Source organism: Acomys minous, assembly GCF_964271855.1.
Source record: "Acomys minous genome assembly, chromosome: 7".
Taxonomy (NCBI): domain Eukaryota; kingdom Metazoa; phylum Chordata; class Mammalia; order Rodentia; family Muridae; genus Acomys; species Acomys minous.
In genome coordinates, this window is record NC_140488.1 from 66,524,115 (window position 1) to 66,530,536 (window position 6,422).

At 38.4% G+C, this 6,422-nt stretch overlaps 1 long non-coding RNA gene across 1 annotated transcript; it reads right to left on the minus strand.

The window, feature by feature from the left end:
* Nucleotides 1-4,748: 4,748 nt before the first annotated feature.
* Nucleotides 4,749-5,676, minus strand: LOC311602325. The gene is made up of 2 exons (XR_014780727.1): nucleotides 5,221-5,676; nucleotides 4,749-5,179 (listed from the first exon to the last, which is right to left on the minus strand). It is a non-coding gene; the product is annotated as an uncharacterized lncRNA (long non-coding RNA).
* Nucleotides 5,677-6,422: the final 746 nt, after the last annotated feature.

The following is a 6,422-nucleotide window of genomic DNA, read 5'->3' on the forward strand; positions in this document are numbered from 1 at the left end:
TTCCTTACTTGTCTTCATTTCTGCCTAGTCTGTTACAAATTTGAAGTTACAAAATTGAAGGGTTTTTCAAAACTCTCTTAAGTTCTATATGATTCACTAGAAAAACTCAACTCAAGAAACACTGTGGTCATAACAATCTTATTTTGATAAAATTATAAGTAATCAAATATAAGATACATAGGGTAAAGTCTGGAAAAGTTCCAAAAATGAAGACTTCTTTCCCCATGTGTCACCTTCCCATGTGTCACCTTCACTGTATATTGATATAGTCCCAACCAGGAGTTTTCTTTGAGTTTTATTGTCCAGAATATTATATAGGGTTGCATAACATAAGCATGGTTTGCCAGGCACAGTGATGCACTCCTGTAATCTCAGCACTCAGGGAGGCAGATTCAAGTGGATCTCTGTGAGTTCTAAGCCAGCTTGGTTTACAAAGTGAGTCCAGGACAGCCAGGGCTACACAGAGAAACCCTGTCTCAGAAAACCATGATAAAAAAAATAATTGGTCATATTTATCAGCTCAAATATGTTACTTCTCTCTCCAGAAGTCTAGTCTCCAGCTAGTGGTGCTACATGGGGACTTTTAGGTGATGCAAAATTGGTTGGAGTAAGTACATTTTTGAAGATGGAATTTTAGATTTTATAACATTTCCCTAGTTTTAGTTGCTCTCTCTTTTTTTATGCTTCCTGCTCCTGCCACCACTCTTGTCTCTTTGTTTCATATTTCCATTCTTCCAAGATAAACTCTTTTTATCTTTTATTTTTTAATAATATCTTTCTATTATGTAGCCCTGGCTGTCCTGGAACTTGCTATGTAGACCAGGTTGGCCTTGAACTCATCAAAATCCACTTGCTCATGCCCCTGTCTCCAGAGTGCTATAATTAAAGGCATTTGCCAGCATGTATAACTTATAATAGACCCTTATTTTCTAAAACCCTATACTAAATATGAATCTTTTCCTTAATTTGTTTTTGGTCACAGTGTTTTATTATAGCAACAGAGAAGTAACTGATAAAATAGCACTTATTGTTTTAAAGTATTTTCCTTCTATCTGTAGTCTTTCTAAGAATTATAAATGGATATTATATTTTGTCAATGGATGTTACTACAACATTTATTACTTTAAAAGCCAAAATCAATAACCAACAGTTATTCAAGATACATTTTATTAGATGTTAATTTTTAAAAATCTAGTATCGCTTACTAAAGTGCTAGTATTTTAATTCATTAAAATAATGGAGTTATGTTTATTACAGTTCAATATAATAAAATACCAGTGTGTAGTAACAATAACATTTGTCTAATTTATTTTATATCTTTATTTGTAAGTAGTTTATAAATTCATTTGATACTTTTTCAGTGTTTGTATAAACTACTGCAAGTCCAATGTTTATTTTTACTTTGTTGACTTGAAATAATACAGAAAATCCCACTTTTTAAAAAAAAGTTTTTTGAGACAAAGTTTTGAGACTGTTGTCTTGGCAGTCCTGGATTTGCTTTGTAGACCAGGCTGACCTGGAACACACAGTGATCCACCTGCCTCTGCTTCAGGGAGTGCTGGGGTTACAGGTGTGTGTCACCACTCCCAGCAAACCCCACAGTTTTTCAGAAGGGATCTCATATATCTCAGACTGATATATGATTAACTGTACAGCTAAGTCTCATATCTACTTTTTGACCTTTCTGTTTGTATATCCATGTGCTGAGATTACAGGTATTAATTCATACCTGGCCTCAAAGCAATAATTTAAGTACGCATTTAGAGTGAGATGCTTTTTTATTATGTTTCTTTTTTAATGTACACATTTATATTATCACACATGAATAAAATAAACTACATATAGCAGGAAGAACCACGAGACAATCAGGAATTATATAACTGTTACATCTATAGTGATTTGACTATTTGTATTTGGCAAACTTGAAGTAAACATCTTTCCTATTTTCTTGGGTCTAAATTTCTGAATGAAGAATAAGATCTATCATATCTCATCTCTATTAACTTAAAACATCTGTCTTGATCCCAAAAATAATCTTAATCCCTAACCAACTAAGCTTAATTGTAAAACTAAGCTACATGGTCTTCAACTCCATCAGAGATTTGAGAAGGAATAAACTTGATTACCTGAGAATGCTGAGAGTGCAGGTTAGTAGCTTTCCAAATGAGAAAATGACAGAGGCAGTTTGTTACCTGAATAGTCACCTAAAACTCTCTATAACACTGGAGCATCATCTTCAGCCTTCTGGACCAGTATATCTGAGAGACATATTTGTGAGGCAGGAACTATTGACGACTTGCTTACTTGGCAGAGTTTGGCTGTCCGACTCTGCCTGCATCTAAGCTTGCCTATTTTTAGGCAGAATTCTGTCTGCGGCAGAAAAGGACATTTTGCCCAGTGGCTGCAGAACAATCAGTTAACTTATATTGCTAATTCCACTACATGGGGATAACTCTGAGACTGGCTGAGATACGAAGTTCTATGCATAGACAAGGCTTCATGTTGGTAACAGATTCTCTGTGACTTATAACTAGAGGCCATTCTTAGTATGGCATGAAGGAAGATTTGCAGATGTCTTACTTCTGTTCATACAATTAGCAGAGAACCAGCCTTAATTGCTCTATGCTTCCTCCACAATTCATACAATTATAATGTTAGAACTGTATAAGGCTTGTGAGAAATTATGTCTTCAGAACAAAAGAAATGGACACTGATGCTGGATCAGACCTGACAGGATTCATTCCTCTCAGCATGCTGGATGCTGACATCTTGCATCCTCCATGTTCCAGTCCCAGGTGCCTCAGTTGCTGTTACCCATCAGAACAGCTTCCAGGACAGTGTTGTAGAAAGCTCTTGATCCCAATTGGTCCAACATTTCAGACTGTAACACACACAACTCCTGTTAAGCCTGGAATTTTGCAACATTTAGAAAACAGGCTACAAATGCTATCCCTCGATTGCTTAACCATTTTTCCAATTTTTTTTTTGTCTCATCAAAGGTATTGTTTGCCCTAAATCAGCCTGAAGAAACCTTAAGAGAACAAAGTCCCATTTTCTCTAAGGGGAGTTGGGTAGGTTTCTGTTTGCTCTCTTGGTCTACAGATGCTTATTTTCATTGGGAATTGGTTATAAGTTATTATTGGTCTTATACAGAGAGAAAACAAGGTTGGATTCAGGGATGTCTCCATTTTCCTTTATCTTTGTTTTGTAGGTAAGGAGATAGGAGCTGAAAAGAAAGAAAGGGGGATATTGAAATATAGAGAGAGGCTAGAACAAAAGGTAGATTACTGAATCTACTCAACTCAAGGCCTTAGCTGTTACTCACAAATAAGGTTATTTTTAATTCACTGGTATTGAATTTTGTATGTTGATGCAAATTATGGTCATATCAAATACTAGTCTAAATTTATCACAAGAATATATATCCTAGGTCTAATAGATAAATATGATTCCATAGATATATAAGGTAAATAGTTAAATAAGGTTTTCAAAAGTCTCAGAGACCTACATAATGTGGCATTTAAAGATGTTTTTATTATTCTAAAGATTCTTTGACAAGACATGATATCATGTGTTTTTTAAAACTACATATCAAGTTTGAGAAAGTATGTTACATATTTAGCCTCAAGCAGTAATCAGTGCTATGCTATTATGTAGCTAAGAGTAATGAAAAAATATTTAAGTTTTCTACCACATAGTTTTCTCTCTTTGAAATGAGAATAGTACTATTAAAATATCTAATCATTTAAACAACACCAGTAATAGTTTAGGCATTAATCACAATCATGAACAGATTTTAAGCACTCAAACTTATCAGCTGTTGACAGGTTTTTATCACTAAACATACTCAATTTTCTCCCAGGTTTGTAGCTAAACATGGATTTAACCTCAAAATTCCTCTAGTCAGTGCTTTGGGTAGTGACTTCAAATTATTGATGGTGACTTTCAAATTGAATCCTAATTTCAGTTTCTATATTAGTGACAAATCCATGTTGTTGACTGGATGGTACTCGGAGTTGATGATTAATTGAGTAAGACCTGCTGTTTATGACTCTAGCTATTATATATGATAATCTTTAGGCTTATTCCATTAGGTGGTAATTTGATACTTTTTAATGTAATAGTCTAATATTATTATAAATAGTATTTTCACTTGGAAAGATTATTTACTTTGCTCCTTAGATCATTATTAGGAATATTATATTTCAGTTAGAAAGAATAAATTGAAAATGGTTTAATGCAGCCAATCGTCAAAGGATTAGTTTGAAAACATCATGCTGTATACATTATATAATTTTTATCATTTAAAATAATTGGTTTGTGATTCAGTGTTCAACAATTAAGTAATTGAATAGCCTAAAATATTTTCTTTACATTTAGAGTTCAAATTATAGTATATAAAGGCCAATAAAGGATTGCCTAATGGAATAAGGAAATACAAGCCTCAAATAGAAGGGAAATTCAAAACCAGTGCAACAAGTGAGTGAAAGCTGCAGCTGTCCTAGGAGGACTAGGCTAGCTTCAATGATCAAAGCAGCAAGGAGTTTGGTGGTCTTGAGATCATACAAAGTGAGGAATTGGAGTGAAGGCTGTCTTCTAAATCCAGGAATCATGAATCATACAGCTTCAGTGAACCATAGACGTTAAATCCCCTACTCACTGGAATAAGAAAGAAGATAACAAGAATTGTTGTGGCTAGCGTTACCGTCTCGTCAGCAAGAACGACGCTGCACACACAAACAGGATCCTTCTGCAGTAAAGCTTTACTGCCTCTTGAGAGGAAGAGCATAAGCTTACAACACGAAAAATGGAGACAGAGAGAGCAAACAGCAGAAACCCCTCCCTTATATAGGAAACTGTCCTCCGCTTAGGACGTGTCAGTCCCTGATTGGCTGTTGCTCATCGGGCGAGATGATGCCATGGGAGAGGCAGAGCACGAGTGGAAAATCCCTTCGCACATGCGCAGATTAGTTGTTTGTCAGCGTGGGACACAGGGTGTCAGCGCCATCTTGTAATGGCGAATGTGGGCGCGGCTTCCCACATCTCCCCCTTTTCTTTTTATTAAGAAGCAATAAGACACCCAATAGGGAGAGTGGGGACAGAGGTCAAATCCCCAAACAAAATATCAGGCCTGCATACACAACTCTCCCCTAAGCTCTTCACCCGGAGAGGTCATAGCCTGGCCCTGTGCCATTTTTTCTGGGGGAAGGACACTGGGACATGCAACCTTCATGCAAGATGACATGCCTCCCTAGAATTAGCTCATATATGCCGCAGAGCCATTCTACTGCAATGCTTCGCTATGCAACTCTCCAGGGCTGCTGAAGCTTACTCACTCTACCTCGTGCAATGAGATGAGACTCTGAGGGTGCAAGAGCTGAGCAGCCAGCGACTTATTGCTTAAGCATGGTTAACCATATATCAGGGGAGGTCCCAGCCTCTAAAGCAGCAGGTGCTTGGGTGATAACCACCTTGTCTCTTTTTGTTTGAGCCCTGAGTTTACAGACCAACCATAGGGTCAACACTAATCCACAGCAGATTACAGCTCCAAACAATCCAACCCCAACCCATTCTTTAAAGAAGGAGAAGGCTGAGGATATCCACGACGAGAATCCCTCAGTAAGTGACAGATCCAGCCGTGTGGAATTGACTTGAATGTTAGCAGTCCGCAATTCTCTTAAGGTCTGTTCAACTCTGTTGTCCAATTCTGTAAAATAAACTGAAAGAGACTCTTTGACAGATTAGCTGTTATAGTGAAATTTTCATATTGAACCGAGGTAACACATAATCCAGGGAATTTTTGTTCACAGCCCAGTTGGGCCAGTTAAAACCACCTGTCGGCGCCGGACCATCCAGCGGAAATAAGACGCCAACAACCAGACTTCTCCTCCAGATCTTTACTCAGGATTTAGCTCAGTGGGAATGGCCCCGAAGAAGGGAAGGGCCAAGCTTAAGTACAACTCAAAGGCCAATCAGCTCATGCCAGGTGTCACCTCCTCATAGGTCCGCGTCAGAGCAGGACTGCTTGTCATCAGATCACCAGTTACCCTTGCACAGCCTTTTGCCACATAAGGACTTGTTTATCTTAGAGAGCGCTCGCCGTCGGGATGGCGGAAGGCGGAAGCCTGCGCCTTGTTAAGGCATGGCACATCGCAGCTCTCCACAGTCCCCCCTGTTTTATTTTGTAAGAGCAGGACGAAACGGGTGAGAGTAGAGGTCTGATCTCCAGAGGGCACTGATGTATGACCGCCCATAACCCAGGTTATTCACCTTGCTCATGTGCGGAACCCGCCCTGAAGTTTGGCCACTGATGTACAACAGAACTCAGCTAGGGGCTCGGCCCCAGCCTAGCTCTGGACCCGACCGACACCTTTTTTTGGAGGTGGGATTTTGGGTGTCAGCCCACATGTAATCAGACGTGC